Raw genomic sequence first — 20,851 nt, 5'->3', positions numbered from 1 at the left:
CAACAATCACATTGGACCCAAACCAATCATTGATCGACTTAAAAAGTAAGAGATTTTTAAAAAGATGGTAATAATCACTGTTTTTTGTCCTGCCTTCTGATTTTTGAGCCTTTAGGGAAAGCTCTTATCCCTGATTGGTATGTGACCATTTCAAGTTGAAAATTCAAACTCAGATGCACACCCAAAAGCACAGACCTCCCAGCTGGCTGCTAAGTGGGGTCTCCACTTTCCTCTCCTAACACTTTGGGGTAGGGAAACTGTCATTCCGTCTCCCTCCCCTATCACTCTGCTGTCTTCTCCATATCATTCCATGTCTTTTGACTCCTTTCACTGTCTCCCTCACTGCTTTCCCAGTTCTTCTGTCCCCTATCAACTCTTTGTTTTCGCCTGGCCTGCATATCTTCCCTCAGTTTCCTAAACTCTCATATTCTCCCACAGTCCCACCTCCACCCCTTCAGCTTGTCTCCTGCTCTCTCTACCCCTATGATTTCCTCTGTCTCTCACAGTGCCCCTTCATCCTCCTCATTTTCCCTCAGCCAACACCTTTTCCCCACTGCAACAGTCTCGAGCTCTATCCTCACTCTATTTCCGCTTCTTTCCCAACATTTCCCAATCTTACTCCAGTCTCCTGATCTTTCAGTGGCCAACTTCAATGGCCTTTCATTAGTTCTCATTTTAGGTGATGCATCTGCCTCTTCTTAAACCATCAGTCTCATTTTCTATAAGGTTTCTCATTTTCTATAGGATTCATATCTTGGTATAAATATTCTTCTCTCTCAGAATATTCATTTTTCAGTACTCATAGGAAAAAGTTATCACATACCTGGCCTAGGAGTAAGGGTTTAAACTCAAGGTACAGCATCCTTTATCATTTTCATTTTATCTCTTGCCTCTTAGGGCTGTTGTTGACTCACAGGGTTTTACCTTTTTTACCTTTACATGTGTGACATTCACACTTATGCCTCAATTTCAGATTCCTTCTGATGTCATCCTTTATCATTTTCATTTTATCTCTTGCCTCTTTGGGCTGTTGTTGGCTCACAAGGTTTTACCTGTTTTACCTTTCCATGTGTGACATTCACACTTATGCCTCAATTTCAGATTCCTTCTGATGTCAGTCTTCATATTTCTCATATGCACAGATGCATAGCTGACATTTAATGTCAAAGAGCCAGAATTGTCTTGCATTGAATATAGATAAAGTGGAGGGGCTTGGTTGGTTTGGTTTTACATTGAAATTAGGTGTTTCATTAGCCCTTGATGGTGATGGAAATAATCTCAGAGCAGTCATTCAACCTCTGGCTACTAAGTAGTTTTAGAATGCGTATGCCTTAGCACAGTGTTTCCCAAACTGTGTTCCGCAGAACACTGGTGTTCCACACATTGTGAATAGGTGTTTCATGAAAGAATCTAGAATTTAATTTTGACTCTTGCACTTGATTTTTGTACTACTTTATATGTGCTTTCCAGTTAGAAATTGTCAGTTCAAGTTATTTTAAATTTCTATTTTTGCTTTGTTTTATAAAATAAAATATATTTGAGCATAAATAACGCAATTTTTTATTTGAAAACCCAATGACTACAAAATAATATTATAAGTGTTCTGTAATAGGCTAAAAAGTGTTCCGTGGCCAAAAAAGTTTGGGAAACATTGCCTTAGCACATAGCCAGCAGAACACTTCCCACATTTTCCCGATGTATGAGTAGGCATTGAAAGGCAGCATAGACTGTGAAAAGGAGGCAAATTATAGGGGTTTTTATGTATCGGTTGCTTTTGATTCAAAACTGAAATCCCTATTTGTCTCAGAGGTTACCACTCACATATTTTTAATATGCTATTCATTAACTTACTGTTCACCTAAGACAACCTGACTTCTCCTGCTTGTATGATCTTGCCGTATTCATGATTTACTCTTGAGTGAAGGTAAGATTTGATGGAGCTGTACACACTATGCAAGGAGGGCAGCATCTCACCTCTCTCCCATTCTTTTGGCTCTTTTTCAGTCACTCAGTCTTAGCTCTCTGTCCCTTTCCCAAGGTTTCTATTTGCTACTGAGCACTAGCTATTGTCTTGCTGGTAAATATTTGGTTTTTTTATCCACATGAACTACAATGTATCAACAGAGTCACATCTCCAACCCTTGCTTGCACTCTACGTACCGTCCTTAGGCACTTAACCACGTGCAGTAGTTGCTCATGTTCTCTAAACAGAATCCATAGATATAACAGACTCCTGTGAAGCATTACACCATAACTCTAATAGTACAGTTCCAGTGATAAAGTAATAAAGATTTTTTGGATAACAGGTGGGGGATGTTTTTGGGGTGTAAGATTGGAAGCCATAGTGCACGTGATCTGTAAACCAGGACCATGTTTGTGTGTTCCCAGGCTTTTGGTGTCTCTCAAAAGACATCCTTTTATTTACAATTTCCAGATGGATCTCTGCAGTCATCCCATACATACAGAGTCATTCGGATTGTGTCCCCTACCGCTCCACCAAAGTGGTAAGCGTGTTGCTGTACAAAACAGATGCTGGCTTTTAAAAGTTAACAAACAACAAAAATATTCAGAACCAAGTCAGTTAGGAAAGCTGTGCCATAACTATAAAGCACGTGCACCAATGCAATTAAAAAGCACCATCTGGGACATTTCACAGCATACTTCTGCAGAAATCCATTTGTTGAAAGCAAAAGACATTGTAAAGGCATTTTATCATTTCATTCTCTTAATGGAGAAGGAAATCCCTGAACCTCTCTGACGACATCTGATGTGGGTATCATTAACCTGATAATGATGATGATAATGATAATGTATTTCACAAATCAATGTTTTAACCAAAGCTTTCATGTTTACCTGTGTCTAATGAAGACTTTTGTCAGCTAATTTCATTTCCCCCCACCAATGTTTCATTTCAGCAGAACGGAATTGAAGAAAGGAAAAAGAGAGGTGGTCATCTGGGTTATCTTGCAAGATTTCCAAAGCAGAATACAAGTTTGAGTACATTTTTCTCTACGAATTTCCAAAAAGTTTCATTTATTTTGAGGCTAATTTAAGTTTGGGCAAATGTCAACTAGCTACAGAGTCCCCCAAGAGCAGCTAACGTAACTGTGCCATGTGTGGCTCTGATCAGACACATGCAGAGCAAATATTAGCAGAGGTATTCATCAGTCAGCAGTAGAACTAGTGAAGTGTATATCCCCTCGTCTTATCTTCACAGTGACAACTCATCACATCACACACTGATCAAATGGCAGCCCTAATTCCAAAGCACAGTGCATTTTGCCACAAGATTCATAATACCATAATTTAAAAAAAAATAGTTAAATACCAGTCAGCCTGTTTGTTTAACTAACTAGTGATGTTGGGGCTTTTCTGTGCAGCCATTTCTACATCCAACCTGCCCTTTCTTCTGATCATGCATCGCGAAGTCCAAACTTTGGGGCTTCAGCAGAGTGACAAGAAGAGTCCTGTGCCTTGAATTCTGGGCTAGAAAAGCTTTATATACATCTTTTGCACCAGGAATCAAGAGCACAAACCTTTGTATTAGCATTCCTTCTTCATTTGGATGGAAAACTTGAGCTTTTGAGGATACTCTGAAAATTTACTGTCCTAGCTACTAAAGAGACACAACAGTTGTAAAAGATCCCACATCCTAGCTCATCTGCATTAATCTAGAAGAAATACCATTTCTCCAGGGCTTGCTCTCTTTTGTGAATTGGAGACCCACTCACAGCTTTCATTTAAAAGATGGTGCTAGTCTCTGTCACTGATCTGTACTTCATAGTGTTGTGACTAAATGATAAGGCTCTGAGCTATGCAGCCTTATTTCTCTTCCCAGATCGGCCACATCTTTCAACCTTAAGCAAGTCACTCATCCGTTTTCCCAACTTAAAAAAAAATGGAGATAAATCTTCACTGCTTCACTGGGTGTTTTGTGAGGCATAATTCATTAAGGTCTGTATACTGTTTGGAGTTCCTCCAGCAGATGCTGCACATTGTCCTGCTTGAAATCACCCTTGTTATAACAAAACTCAAAACACTGAGCTCCCATGAATGGGGATTTTAAAATGAATGAAGCATGGATGTGGATATGACAGGCACACCAGACTCTCTCATGCATTAGAATTTGGACTCATAGACTTTGAGGTCAGATGGGACCATAGCGTTCATCTAGTCTGACATCTGGCACATTGCAGGCCACAGAACCTCACCCACCCACTCCTCTAGTTACAGAAGTCCTCAAATCCTGGTTTAAAGACTTCAAGTTACAGAGAATTCACCATTTACCACTAGTTTAAACCTGTAAGTGACCCGTGCCCCTTGCTGCAGAGGAAGGTGACTCACCCCCACCCCACCCCCCGGCTCTCTGCCAATCTGACCCTGGGGAAATTCCTTCCTGATCCCAAATATGGTGATCAGTTAGACCCTGAGCATGTGGGCAAGACCCACTAGACAGACACTACAAAGAATTCTTTCCCAGGTAACTCAGAGCTCTCCCAGTCGAGTGTCCCGTCAGTATAGGCCCTCCTTTGCTTCTGTCTTTCATTCACAGCTAAATCTCACTCATACAATCTAACCTGAGGTCTAAAATTTCTATTACGTTATTCCACAATAAGACAGTAGCTGGAATGCCTGTTAATATCTTTTATTGGTCTAACATAAAAGGGAGTTTCCACAAGCAGGCCAGGCAGCCTAGATCCTCATTTTCAGGTGTGAAATGTGAATCTAAAGCATATGAGCTGCTACAGCGACAGCAGCCAGTTACACAATGTCTTTCTTTGTTGCAAGTGCAAGCCAGAGTTACTGGAACCTGAAATTCTGCCATCGATATGATTTTAATCAAACCAACAGATGTTAATCAGCTGGCATTGCTTTGTTCACTGAGTGTGTTATGTATTGCTTCTGTGGAAAAGGATTTAAATGAGAAAGCAAAGTGCAGATGTCCTTAGCTTTATATCCGGGAACCAGATGATGAACTAAATGTGTGCTGCTTGTATGTCACTGTACAAATCTTTCAGTGTTGAATGTGTTTCTGTTCTGCTCATGATGTGACCCATGTCAACCCTGTCAAAAAACCTTATCAATGCAGTGCTTATTCTCAAAAATAGACTTAGTTGGCCAGATCCTCAGGGGAGAGGGGGAGCTTTGTATGCCATTGAAGTCAATAAATAATTTGAATTTAAAGTAATTAAATCTATGCTGATTCACACCAGCTGAGGATCCTGCCCCTTTCCTTGACTAGGACTCTGTGCTGGGGTAAGAACTATGGTTACACTTTTCAATTTCAGCTAGATTTAGCTACATAGCTCACTGAAATTAATCTCCTAGTCAGTTTTGAAAATTGCAACCTATGAGTCAGAAAGAGTTTGCAGGACTGGTTCCACTGTGTGTTTCTATCTGTGATAGGCTAAGATTGCTTTCCTTCTTTCGTTATCATTTAGAGCTTTGTATTTCATTACTCTGAGACTGGAAAGATGGGGAAAAAAACGAGTCAAACTTTGACAGGAGTGAGGAGGACTAACTCAGCACTGTGCACGTAAGCCACTTAAATTCCAGGGTGAAAAAGGGGAGAGTCATTAGTTATCCTAGCACTAGAACCATTAGTAGGTCACAAAAATGGCAAACAATGGGAGAAACGGACTATAGGAAATTAGTGAGGTAAAATTAAAATGTACCTGTAGCACAGCCGGAGGGAGGGAAGATCACCTATCCATGACCTCACAGTGGAGGAAGAATACGCCTACAGGGTTTATAGTCACGGGTCAGATCCTGGCAAGAAACTCCCATTGATTTCACCAAACATGTTCTTTCTTTCTTTGATTCAGCATATCCCTTTAGCAGGTTCCAACAGCAACAGCAGACTTTAAAGCTACCCTCACCATGTGAAATCTCTAACAGGGGCTGACAATGAAACACTGCATGTCCTCCCCAGAGAGTGAATCTCCTTTGGGATACTCTGGGCCTCCTGGCACAGGCAGATGCAATTTTCAACCTCCTGTGCCAGCATGGATGGCGAACCCCTGAAAAAATGACCGTATTGTATCCACTAAGAGTGGATATGTTAATCCTAATTAGCTGCGGAAACAGGAGAGCAATTGAGTTGCTGACTTAGGGCTGAATGAACCTGCTGTTTTAAGTTTAACACAAGAAGCCAAGAGTCTGCACAATGCAATTTAACCTGAGGTTAAAGGTCTCAGGCTGTGTCATAAGGACAAGTCCTGAACAAACAAGACCTGAACATGGGGTTGAAGTAGCATGGACAGAGCCCTGAGATGCTGACCATAGGGAGTCAATGCTGATCATTGGGTCACACAATATGGACATTAGGATTAGACCTGAATCAAACTGATTTGGTGAACTTGGGATATCTTTATTTGGAGGTCCATGCTCAGATCAGGTATTTTCTGCTTACCCAACCTACCAGCAAGCCTTAGATGTCATCATTCATGGGTAATAGCCACAGAAAGCAGAACTTCCCGAGTGTCATTAAACCAAAGAGTCCTTAAAATTCTGACTGACCAGTACTGTGACATGGGGTTGCATTTTACAACATGGTAGGAGAGCCACTCATAACAAGAAGTCCACAGGTATCCTGCTGTGGTTTGGCACATCTTGTAGCAACCCATCTTTAGGCATCCTATGTTTGGCACATCTTTAATTATTGTGTTAATTATATATTGTATAATTAATCAGTATTCTTGGGAGCAGAGGTTTGTGTAAGTTACAAAAAATGTTGTTATTGACAAGTCTGTAATGCCATCTAATTAGCTTGTATCTCATGAATGGTAACTTTGTGACAGAGACAGTGGAACAAGAGAGAGTCTGATACAGGCCTGACACACAGTGAATGTCTTTCCAGTGGACTTTGTGATAGGCTTAGCATTTATCTGGAATGTGGACAAATTAGATCAAATTAGATCACCTGCCATGTTGAGTTTGCTATTCTGGGTAGAATACACTGTCCTGAACTTAGAAGTACCAGTGATTAAACAAATATATTCAGCATTACTGGAAAGTCTAACACCAACATTCCACTCACTTGATTAGTAATTATCCTAGCAGAATTAAAGGTTGGGATACTGCCTTGAGAGATTCTTTTGATCTGTACTAGAAAACAGGTCTGTTTATGGCTGTATGCACAGTTACTTTTAGATTCTGCCATACTTACTGAATTACCTAACAACCAGAAAAGTACATGAATCAGGTTCTTTTGTTCATATACTTACTGTTTATTGTCATTTATGGTATCAAAGAATTTGACTTGTCAATCTAACTTAATGGGAAATTAACAAGGTTCTAGCTTCCCACTGTAGTTCTGCCTATATAATAAGAACATTTCAAGCCCTGCAAATGACCACTAGTCACTTCTTGTTCGAGCCAGCCTTAGAGATGGAAGAAGCCCACTTCTTGAGGATCTATCTGGAAGGAACAGGCCAAAACTTGTGGGACAGGTCTGAATTTAATGTCAGATTATGGGGTCAACTACGGAGCATATTTCTTTGGAGTTAGTGAGAGAGGACACTGAAGTGATGAAAGAGTTATTGAAGGGATTACAGTCCTAAATCTGTCCCTTCCTCTAATTTATGCATCACAGGACTGAAGTATTGAAAAAGGGGGTGGGGATAGGATCAGCGGAAAAATAGGCTGACTGGGCCTGGACACATTGAATTCTACCTTATTCTACTTTGCCAAATATAGTGTTTTCTGTAATAAAGAGACATGACATTTTACTATTTTTTAATGAATATTTTTCTTAGTTATTGAGCATTTGTTTTAATTAACCTTTTCCCCCTTCCCACATCTTTGAAAAATGTATTTTATAATGAATTTGTAAATTGCCAGTTTTAAAAAGAGTGACAGAGTGGTCAAGACACTCATTTTTCAACACTGTGCTGGCAGTCTCTGAAATTAAAGTCACCAGCAAACAGACAAACAGGTTTGTTTTCTTTTTGCATCTTTATGATGCATAAAGAAGGCCTGAATCATTTCCCCCCTTGATTTTTACTTTAGAAAGGTAGGTCTTGTTTACCCTGTTTTTCCTGAAAGACTGTAGACAACTCGAAAACTAGTAGGTTTTTTCCATTTTAGCTTCTCTGCATGGTTGGGGGTAATGTACTGTACAGGGTTGTGAGTTTTTTAATGTGTAGCACATTAATTGATCTGTATTGCTCTTGCTTAGGTGCAGTGGCCAAGTGGTTAAGACAGTTGATTACAATCCTGGAAAGCCTGGGTTTGAGGGTCACTTGATCTTACCCAGCTGCAAAATGGGGACCTGATCCACAGGGTTAGGGAAGTAAAAGGTGGTCAGACGTAATTCTAGTTACATCACTCCCTCGTGTACAATTACTGTGGAAACTGATGTGCCTTAAACTGCATTAGCCTGATGAGCCATCTGTGGCACAGGGCAGACTTTGAGACCCTGATGGTGTGCTTTAATGTAGTGCTGTTTGAAATGACAAGGGACGCTTTAGTGCACACCAACAGGGTCTTCCCAGACTGATCAATGCATGACACATTAGTGTGCTTTAAAAATCACACTGCTGTAGACAAGCCCTTACATAAAATGCATGTGAAACCTGATTAATTGAAAGGGAAAGTATTTTTATACAGATGATAAAAACAAAACCCTGCAATTTAAGCTAATAACAGTTTAAATTAGCCATCAGAGATACACTCATGAGAAAGAAAGCTTTTCTTAGAGAGTCACCACCCAACTTCTTCAATCAAGGGCTGAAAGACCTCAGAGTCCGTAACTCAGACCACCACTGAGTCCTCCAGCAAAACCAGGGAAGACCAGATGTGACATTCCTGCTATTTCTAAGATAAATCATAAAGAAGCAAAAAAAGCATATATTCTTTGCATAATCCTTTCTATCATGATGCTGTTCAAAAAGTGACATCTTCATTTCTTTGACAGGGTAACAAGCCTTGTGGATAGGGGGGCAGTGGTAGACGTGGTATATCTTGACTTTAGTAAGGCTTTTGATACGGTCTCTCATGACCTTCTTTAAACAAGTTAGGGAAATGCAACCTATATGGAGTAATATAAGGTAGGTGTATAACTGGTTGGAAAACTGCTTCCAGAGAGTAGTTATCAGTGGTTCATAGTCAATCTGAAAGGACATATCAAGTGGGGTCCCACAGGGAAAAGTTCTCTGTTCAATATCTTCATCATTGATTTAGTTAATAGCATCAAGAGCACGATTATAAAGTTTGGGAGGGGTTGCAAGTGCTTTGGATTAAAATTCAAAATGATCTGGACAAACTGGAGAAATGGTCTGAAGGAAATAGCATGAAATTCAATTAGGACAAATGCAAAGTACTCCACTTAGGAAGGAACAATCAGTTGCACACATATAAAACTGAAATGACTGCTTAGGAAGGAGTACTGTGAAAAGGGATCTGGGGGTCATAGTGGATCACAAGCTAAATATGAGTCAACAGTATAACAGTTTTGCAAAAAAAGCATACAATATTCTGGGATGTATTAGCAGGAGTGTTGTTAGCCAGATACAAGACTTAATTCTTCTGCTTTACTCTGCACTGCACTGATCAGGCCTCTGCTGAAGTATTATGTCCAGTTCTGGACATCACATTTCAGGAAAGAAGTGGACAAATTGGAGAAATTCCAGAGAAGAGCAACAAAAATGATTAGAGGTCTAGAAAACATGACCTCGGAGAGAAGATTTTAAAAATTGGGTTTGTTTAGTCTGGAGAAGGGAAGACGGGGGGGAGGGGCAGCGGGGGGAGACATGATAACAGTTTTCAAGTACATAAAATGTTGCTACAAGGAGGAGGGAGAAAAATTGTTTTCTTTAACCTCCAGGGGTAAGACAAGAAGCAATGGGCTTAAATTGCGGCAAGGGAGGTTGAGGTTGGACATTAGGAAAAACATCCTGTCAGGGTGTTAAACACTGGAATAAATTATGTAGGGAGGTTGTGGAATCTCTGTCATTGGAGATTTTTAACGGCAGGTTAGACAAACACCTGCAGGGATGGTCTAGATAATACTTAGTCCTGCCTTGGGTGCAGGGAACTAGACTAGAAGACTTCTCGAGGTCCCTTCTAGTCCAATGATTCTATGATTGAGGCTTCCTTCCTACAAATACTTAAGAAAATGCTTAACTTTAAGCATATGCATAGTCTCTCTGACTTCATTAGAAATAATCACATACTTCAAGTTAAGCAAGTTTTTACAGTATTTGGTCCTTAGATATTATCTCTGCAATATTTCTTTTTCTTTAGTACCATTTTCTGTATATTTTTATATTAAAACATCTAAATAATGATGTATGCTTAAACTGGGAACAATAAAAAGATTAATTATAAAATTGAAGGATTACAGTGAGGATCAAGGGATACTGCGCTGAATGCAAAGTATGATCCAGCAGTTGCTGTCTATGCTATAATTTTGCTCTTGCCTTGACAGAAGTTGCTCAATGATAAATGCCAGAGCTTATGAGAATAAGGTATTCACATAAATTCTAGATGATGACAATAAGATATCCAAAAAGAAGGAGTGGGATACAGAAAGGATTTTTCCAATTCCAAGTAATAATTCAGACACCCTATAATATAAAATGTTACCACATGCTCTAAAAATACTATATTAATCTGTTTGAATCATTCATAGTCCAGATAAAAAAATAAAATAAAGGATTTTGTACTTAAAAAAATAATTAGGGACCACTCAAGTTTGATAAAAGTCTCTGACTTTTTGTTAGAATTATTCCTAATAGGATTCATTTACAATTTTTAGCTTTGTAACATTTTCCTTTCCATATACTGCCATTCCACAAGCTTAATTTTATGAATAATTTACCAAAAGCTATTAACACCTTAAGAATGTGTGATCGACTTTTGAGAGAAGGAAAAAAAACTGATGCAGATTATTGATAGGCAAGTAGTTTTGTTTTAAGAGGGAGCACTAAATGTCTGGATTTGAAACAGCCAGGATTCATTAGATGGGCTCTTGGATAAGTAAAAATGTCAAAGGGGAGCTTTTCCCTAACTCATATAATCTGCCACATACTCCCACACACAGGGCCAAATCTGGCTTGTCTTACCCTCCCTACTTGTGTGAAAAAAATCTACCACACAATGTACCAGATGATACATCCTGACACAAAAGATGAAGGTTCAGAATACTAATGGCCTAAATTATCTATATGAATAACTATAGCAAAGGAACTAAGGCCCTGATCCAGATCCCATTGGAGTCTTTGGAGAGACTCCCATTATCTTCACTAGAAATTGGATTGGAGCCTAGAAGAATAATGAGATGATGATAATCGTATTCTAGTGATCATAACTGAAGCTTTGTGGGATGATTCTTATAATCAGGAAAGTCAATATAGAAGGCTAAAAGCAACATAGGAAGAAAAAGAGGTGGAGATTTGATGATGCATGCCAAAATTAGTTACATGCCACCTACAAGCAACAATGAAGTTGGCAATGGTGACATCCTTTGACTTAAGGTACAAGGAACAAAAAATAAGATAAACACTGCTGTCAGTCCTGGCTGCACAATAAATGGATTGTGGGGTGGGGGTCAGAGATTGGAAGAGAGAGAGAGAGAGAGAGAGAGAGAATGAAGAATTCCTGGACCAATTTCTGATACTGTCTGTACTCCTGGAGAACTGTCTGTACTCATGGTGAACTTAACTAGCTAGATGTCCATTGGGTAACAAATACAGCCAAACATGCATTGTCCGAGATATTCCTAAACAGATCTGAATGAATAGCAGCAAAAAATTGTTCACTAACATTTTGGCAAATTAGAAACTGAATTTTGATGCACAAGGTTTTCACTCTTTCAATTCACCTTTCATGATTGTTCATGAAAAAAAGAGTTGTCCATACAAATGTTCATGGGATATTAATTTCTGGCCCATAGCCAAGATTCATTTAGTGATTCATGTAATTAATTTCTAAGTGGCAGCAGTAGACTTCTTGTTTAACCTAGACAGTTTGTCCAAACAGGCAACTGTTTCTCCTTGGGAGGTAGCTATGGAGCACCCCTAGCAGAACTGCAAGCTTGTGACAACAAGGGTGCAGGTTTGAATCGTTCCCTGAATTTTCTTGGTCTCAGCTGTGTCTTTATAATGTATTTTTTTTTCTATCCTTCTGTTCATATGTGGACTGACCCGAAAGACCCAACATGGAGGCTTTTTCTAGGATCTGACCACACATTTCCCAAAGAGGACCAAAAGCACACCATACTCCTAAAATCATCTCTCCATGACAGTGGTGAATATTGATGGAGGAGTGAACAATTTTTTAAAATGCCCTTGGTAATTCATATAGTAGGTATTATTTGCAGGACACTGATTAACAACAAAGCACTTGATCCATCCATCTGTGGGAGAATTGACCCCAATATTGGCTATGTCTATACTGTAAAGGCAAAGCAAGTTTTCACATACACGGCAGAATGAATAAGCTCCATAGCAGTGGAAGGTTTTAAGGGAGCTAGGGCAATAATGAGCAATTTAACCCTGATCTGTTCCCATTGCAATCTTGAATGTATAACAAATCCTTAAAACTAATTCCATAACAAACTAGCAGTTAGTGAAGGATTAATAGAGACAGATAATTTCTTAATCTTTGTCTCAAGCTATCTTCTGCATTCTGTGCAGACTGACACCAAGACAGTCAGATAAACCATTTCGTTGATCCACCCAAGGTGACAAAAAGCATGAATCAGGTGTCCTGCACCCTTCACATATTGATCAGGATTAGCACATCTGCATGTACAACTGGCAAATGTGAAACGATGTTAGAAACTGACAAAGTGTGATGACAATTTCATATCTCCCCTAGTTATTATTAACATGAATGCATGCAGAGTCCATCCACCTCTGAAGAGAATAAAGTTCCTTAATTTTTTTAAATGTTTCTCCACTTGAATACTACTAAACATACTATTCAGATACCTAAATATATCATCAATATAGAAGTGCAGTTTTACTTTTCTATGACAATTCTTGCTCTAATTTTAGAGCTCTCTACAACTGTCCTTGTGGCATTCAGCTTCATACTAGAGTATTTTTCTCAGTTCGTCCCAATGTCATCATATTTTTCAACCTTCCCACATCTGCCCCCCCACCCCCTCATTGGGAAATCTCTCTGCCCCTCTCACAACCTGAGCCAGTTCCTCAGTTTCCATGCTCAGAGAAAGATGATTCTGTAGGACATAAGGGAGAGAGCGCACCCTCTCTCACTTCCCTTCCTCCTACCCCTGCGGAAGTGTCAGCTCTCGATTTACAGAGCTGGATATTTGGGGAGGTGGGACTCTTCTAGTCATGTCAAAGCCAGCTGTGCCAAAATTAAATTGAGAAGGGGGAAAGCATCTAGGAAATTGCAGCAATTTAGAGCACAGTATTTTAGTGTACGTCCAGAGGGATAACATAAGTATAGTGACATTTATCAATAGCTACAATACAGCCTTCCATAAAAAAAGAAGAACAATCTGCTCTCTGTCCTTGGCATGAAAATTTGCCTTTTACCTTCTGCATTTTCATATTTTAGTTTGAAAAGCAGAGGACCAAAACAATCAGCAACAGATGTCCTATACAATCTGCATGGTACATGAATTCAGTTAGCATGCAAATTGTCATCCCTGGGCTATTCAAGTGAACTGCTGAAAAAACAGGAGGCCTGCTTTGCAAAAATAGATAGAGGGTATGATTAAAATGTCTGGATCCAATCATATGTTTAATTACAACCTCTTTTTATCTCAACTACAGTGACTGGTAGCTATTATGACAAAAATATTGAAAATGTATATGATGCATAGTGGCACTGAGGAGACTGAGAGGTGGTCTGTGTTTGATCAAAATGATCAAAGCCCTCCACCATGTACAGCCCTCCCCATGCTACAATTTACTTTAAATACACAAAATATGATTAATGGGGCAATGTTCTAGGATATTTATCTAAAACTATAATGCTATTAGCAGTTGTCTTGATTTTTTTATTGAGATTGGTAAATGGCAGAAGTAGTGTATGTTAAAAATTACAGCAGAAGATTATGTGATCCAGTATTAGTGAGGGGTTCTTTCATTATGATAACCTCTACACACACAAATAGCTGAATTCTGTCTTTTGACATACGTACACACAGAGCCATGTTCTGTCCAGAAATACATTCTTACAATTCCCATTGACTTCAAAACCTGCTTAAAGGTTCATAATGAGTGAATGTCATTGGTTTGGAGAAGTGCTCCAAGGTTCAGGTACTTAATGAAACTTGTTCAAGCCATCAGAACCTCAAATTTCAGAAAAGTAGCCATTCTCACATTCTTTTGGCACTTCCACATCCAGTTATAGATGGAGCCAGAAGTGCTGGGAGGCTCAGTAGGAAAAAAAAATTCAAACCTAAAAAATAGTTTGAATTTTCTGGCAAAGGCTGAGGGTGTTTACTTAATAAATTATATGCAAAAAATCCACACCCTGTGAAGGACAGAGTGTGGAGATTTTATTCACCCTAGTAAGCATTTGCTCATGTGAATAGTTCTAGTGGCTTCAGTGGGACTCTTTTTATAAGTGCTCATACTCGTGAGTATGGGTTGCATAATCTAGCTCAAAATGGGTTCAAATTGGCTTAGAAAAGCACACTGTCAAATAGGCTGAAAACTGCCTTTCAGACCATAAAGAAGGCGTACACTAAATGGAAATATCAAGTCATAGGGGAGTGCTAAAGTGGTAATGCAGGGATCAGTTATAGATCTGTTCTTACTAAATATCTTCATTAATGATTATGAAGAAAAAGTAAGAAGTACTTTAAATGAAATTCGCAGAAAATACTAAGTTGGGAAGAATTGCAAATATGGACAAGATAAGTAAAATAAATCAGGCGTGCCTAGAGAGATTAGAGATATGGGCAAATCATCAGATTTGACTTGGGAAAATGCAACTGAACAAAACCAGAGGATAAAGTAATCTGAAACACACATTTAAGAGCCAGGAGAAACCTGGAAAGCAGTAAAGCTGAAACAGAATAGAGGAGATGCTCCCTGCTCAGCTGCAAGCTATCTGCAGACCCAAGCATGTATCATTGCATCGGTTACACTAGGTTCACATTTTGAAGCTTCTCTGCACAAATATGAGGGCTAGAGACTTACTTTTTATTAAAAAAAAAAAAAAAGAAAGCTGGGATTCTGAGATTTTCACCTGACTTTGGAATTTGGGGCTATAGGTTTGGGCCTATTGTGTCTATGACTTAATCCAGCCCTGAATTCATTGACTAAGGTTCCTAACTTCCATACTTTAAAAACAATTTAAAAAACTGAATTTTAGAGCTAGTGAAAAGTGCTGGCTTGACAGCCCTGGGACATGAAATCCTCCAGTGAAGACAGAATGGAGTGTGTAAGATTTCCCAAACTCACACTGATATACCTCAAGCAACTACAACTCAGCAACTCTCTGGACGACTAAAACAATACTCTTGCGTCTTCTTTTACAGGATATAGATACATGGGAATTTTCATCCTTTCTGATGTTCAGAAAGGAACTTAAAGTTACAGGTTAAAGAGAAAAGAATTAAAATAAAACATAGCAATTTAATCCAGACATTGTCTGCTATTGTACTTGAGGTTGTACAAGATGACAGAACTCAGTCTTAGGATAGATCCAGGGCTTTGTCAGCACTGGGACATGCATGTGTGTTGCTTAGAAATGAGAGGTTGTGGCTGCACCTTTTAAATCAGGGGGAGAAGAGTGAGTACCATAATAAGAAGGGTAGCATATGCCAGCGGGTCAGATGCAATTTGTATATTTTAACATTCAAACATTCTGTCCTGATTAAGACTTAATTGGCCAAAATACAGACTCCTTGACTACAATGAATACAAATATTTAAAAGTATAGTTCTTGATTACAACAGTTGCTGTGCACCACCACTAACAGTCTTAATATTTAAACAAAAAGGAAAGGAATGAAAATATAAAATGCTTGTTGGCTACAAAAATACAACTATAGTGATAGGGGTTCTGAAGTTCTCTTCACTGGAAGTTATGCCAGCCGATTTTTGCTTTTAATTACTATGACACAAATACAGGGTGAGATTTTCAAAGGCTCAAAGGAGAGCTAAGCACCCACTCACTTTGAATTTCAGTGACTTTCTGGCTGCCCTTCTGGCCTTTGAAAATCATCCCCTCAAAAGTAGATTCTGTCCATTTTCTTCAATAAGCATTCTTCATTAGCTCATACTATTAGCAGACAGTAAGCGTTAGGTGAATTAAGAAAGTGAAGCTTCCACTCCCATTAAGTCCTGGGCAAACCAGGCTGGGTAAAATCAGGATGAGCCCAAACGTTAGTCCCTCAAACCAAAGCTTGTTTTAGACATTTTAAAATGTTTAATTCCATTTTTACATTAGTTTTAAAATGTTTAGCCAGAACCTCCAACTAATTCTTCACCACTCCCTACTGGTAGTACCAGGACATTTGGGAAGGGGGGGAGGAGGTGGGGAGGACAGCTGGCAGCCTACAACCACCACCCTCAGCTGTTGTAAAGCCCAGTGGCAGTCCAGAACAGTAGTCAAGTGTGCGCAGGTGGCTGAGAGGCAAGTGGTGTCAGGGGCAGTGGGCAGAGTTCACGCAGAGGTCAATGGACAGAAGATCCAATCCACGATTCTGGGTCAGTGGGCTGGGGAGGCAAGGTCGGGCAAGGCAGCAAGGTAGGGTCAGGCAAGGCAGCAGGGCAGGGCAGTCTAGACAGCAACCAGCAGCCAATGGTATGTTTTTCAGACAGCTTCCTCTTCCTGTTGCGGCCCTTATATAGTCTGGGTATCGAATGAGAGTACTGCCTGTCCATCCAATCAGTGGCCTGGGGCACAGCTGCTGTGGATCTGTTGACCTTTAGCACAATGGCTGTTGGTCAGGGCAGTGGTTCAGTGCACGTTGTGGCACAGCAGCCAAGGATGCTGCCTAAGGACCTAGCAGTTTTGGGGTCAATACCAGGGTCCTGACAGCAGTTGATCAGAGCTCCCTCCCCACCTCAATCAGTAATAGACTCCAGGATGTGACTGGACAGCCTCCTCCCTGGTGTGACAGGACCTAATAATTCCTCCATTGTGTCCAGCTGATGTCATCACTTGAAAATTATGTAATAGACATTCTAGTCTTGGGTTTCTGCACCACAGCGCATTGCTGTACTGTGAAATTTCAGAGGGCACAATATACCTTCCCCCTCCATTCCCCACAAGTACTACTAAGCTCAAAGCAATGGATCTGACATGTTCCAGGAATTCAAAAGGACATAGCTCACTCTGAGGCAGACATTTGAAAATGCCAAGACCAGTGGGCTAGATCCTGTAATGTCAGAATGAAAGAATGGGACTGCCCAGTCACACCCTGAATATGTGAAAGACCCTAGGTTGAACTGTTAAAGAGAGAGCCACCCAGAGACTTCCTAAAAGAGACCCAACATTAGAGAGTTGTAGCAAATCACTGGACCAGCACTAGTAGGTCTGGACTACAACTGCTAACCCTTTTGTAACTGGGTCCAGATGCTTACAATAGCAACTGAACCAGAGAGCAGTTCCCATCTCTATTGGGTCACTGAGTCTCCCTTTTGCCAGCTTCAATCACTAGATACTTTTGCTTTCATCTCGCATGCATGATTCAGAGAACTTGTTCGAAATATTGTAAGAATAGGGAGAAAAAGGGAAGCAATCACAGATCAGTGACTTATGTTCAAGGAAGATCAGAAAAGACAGATCAGAAAGAAGAAAAAACCTACAAATTCCAAGGAATTTTAAATTGTATTTTAAAATCCATGTTAAAAAAGCTGCCTCCCAACCCCCATGCCTGCTCCACACATCTAATTCTGTCCTTTCTATTGTTTGGAAGCCTTTAAAATAAGAGATGTTAACACATACTCCATTGTTACATTAAAATGCCAACAACCCATTTTCAAAGCAGTCGTTTTAATGTTACTTTAATATCACCTCATTACTTGTAAAAGTATTTGAGTAACCATTTCATCTTTTAAAAAAGTAAACCTTACTTTGTAGACAGGAACTTTCTGTTAAACTCATACTTGACATTCACTGAATCAAAAATGCTTTGCAATGAGAGGCTGCCATCTGTTTACTATATTAAATATACAGATCTCTGTATTTTTACTAGAAGAATTTTCCTTTAACAAGGCAGCCAGAAGGGCTTTCATACACAACAAACCCTTTTACTGCAAAAATGTGTACGGCACACAGTGTAGAACGAGCATGATATTTGGGGTAGATTAGAATTCTCTTCTTTGGGTGCTGGTCTGAGATGAATCGGTATTTGATAGGCACAGCGATCCCATTTGGTTCATCTCATAACAGCGAGTGTAAAATGGTAGTTAGAGAAGTCAAGAGATTTTTCATGTCAACTCTGATGCCTTTACTTTGGCAAGAGAATTTTCTAAGTTGAGTAGTTTAAAAGAAAGTCTACAGCTATAGATTATTTTTAACTTACACACATGGAGGCAAAACAAAGCATTCTGTTGAGATCAATTCCATGAGAGACTCGTCCAAGTCTCTGCAATTAAAAGAAGATCAGACAGCAGGCAGTAGACTTTGTAGCAAGTTTAAACCTCTGTGTGTAATCTTGCAAAGGTGCTGCTTCCTCTGCTATGGAAAATCCAAACAGACCAACTGATCACACCTGGGCTTGAACTGAACATCTGGGCCTACTCGTGCCTGCTCAATCAAGTTCTTCAAATCGTCCCTAAACAAATGGCATTTTAACATGGCCCTGACACCAGAGATTTGCAAACCCTATTCTCCATGCCAAATCCAGTTTGGTATTAAACACAGCTCTTCTTGAACAAAATTCTTTACAGATATCATATCCTGGTAGTATATTTCAATTAGCAAATCTTTGGGTAATTTATGGTGTCCGTTTCCACCCGCAACAATACATCTCATAATAGCATAAGCAGTTCTCTCAAAGATATATTTTTTAGAAGACATACGCTACTGTATAAAAGGCTTTTTATTACTGATTAGATTGCCTGTGGATTATTGGTTGTTATAATTCATGTATGATTTTGGCACAAAGACGCCATAGGCTGAAGTTTTAAATAGTTGCTTAAAAAAAAAGATTGTGAATATAATGCAAGTATCAACAAGATATGTCTTGGGCTAAATGGGGACTGGGATTCTATAGAATAGGAGATGTAGATTTGGAGCCACATTCTCTGTTGATGTAAATGGGTGAAACCCTCCTTACGCCAATGGGATGGGGGAGGAAGGAGTGATACTCTGCAGTGAGCGGCAGGAGATATTGTCCCTGTTTGAATCACAAAAATGAGAGGCAGGGACTATTGCAGCGTAGTAGGCAATTCGTTGCCATAGTCAATAATCTAAAAGTAATTCATAGACGTGTCTAAATCAGCACAGTGAAAATGTGCAGCAGTGGGAAGTATGTAATGTGCAGCTTCCTCCTCACAGCTTGTAAATAAATATGTGCATTTTAAAGCTAGAACAGCAATTACTGTTCTCCAGATACGGGTATCTCATGCCCCAGTGGAAGTGTACGGAATCTGAATCGCTTTCAACTTAGGTCATGGGGGAGGGAGGAGAGAAGAGGGGGCAAGTACTTCAGAAGCACAGGTAAATACATATAATGGGACTACTTTAAAAGATCTGATAAAAGAATAAAGTTCCTGTGCATCAAACTGAAAATAACAAAGAAAGTCCATTGATACAGAAACAAACCTGTTAAATGAATAAGCTTGGTGCACTCCAAAGGTAATAAACAAAGCAGAAAACTGGCTTCTAAAAGTATTAGGGGCAAAGTTCTGTTAATGATCATGAAATGACTTTGGATCCCAGTTCCACAGGCTTAAGGAAGGTCTATGACATCAAACAAAACATGTAGCCTCCAATGTTTCACTGTGCTGGGTCTGCAGTTGTGCTGCTCCACCAGTCAGAGTAGACCTGACAAGAAGGTGTCTTACCATTGGAAGATCCCTCTGGATAGGGGCTCCTCCACTGGTGCAGAGCCAATGTAGTGGTTCATATAGCCTCTGTGACGGACAAGGCTCGGGCCTTCCCTGCACACTGGGGATCCTCAGCTGTCATAACAGTTCTTTAGGGCTGTGGGCAGTTGGTGTAAATTAGAGCAGACTTCTGGTTGCTATAGTTTATGCAGGGGGACAAGCCAGGTGGGACAAGCCTGGATCAGGACAATAAAAAGGTGGATTGAAATCATCTTTGCCCCTAAATTGTGCTGTGTAATCCTCACCAGGAGCCCATGACTTGGGTTCCTTACTATGCCATATTCTGCAGTCACTGTTACGTCTGTTACATAACAAACTGTTACAAGAGTAACAAACAAAAAACACTGAGGAAGAACATGGAATCAGACCTGAGGTTTAGCCTAGGAAAAATGTTGCAAGGAATTATGTCAACAACATTAACTCTGGTTTCAGAGGAACAGCCGTGTTAGTCTGTATTCGCAAAAAGAAAAGGAGTACTTGTGGCACCTTAGAGACTAACCAATTTATTTGAGCATGAGCTTTCGTGAGCTACAGCTCACTTCATTAACTCTGTTCCCTTTGGCAGTTGCTCAGCTTCTAAATCCAAAATAAAATAATAATTAAAAACAAAATCCAAAACCAAGAGAGCACCAAACATTCAAAGAAATTATTACATGTTTGAATGGAGTCCACATCAGGTTCTTTACCCTCATCCACAGCTCAGTGGGAATTGTCTAGAGTAAAATTAGACAGCGGCTATGTTTAGTTCTTCTATATGCAACAGCTGCTGCTAGTTCTTTAGGTCCTTGCTATCTCGCTGAAGGTCTCAGAGTTTTAACAGTTTGCTTATCTGCAGGTGAGGAAGGGAGAATATGGCCTTTG

This window comes from Lepidochelys kempii, chromosome 2 (assembly GCF_965140265.1).
Source record: "Lepidochelys kempii isolate rLepKem1 chromosome 2, rLepKem1.hap2, whole genome shotgun sequence".
Taxonomy (NCBI): Eukaryota; Metazoa; Chordata; order Testudines; family Cheloniidae; genus Lepidochelys; species Lepidochelys kempii.
Note: the sequence above shows the minus strand (reverse complement) of the source record.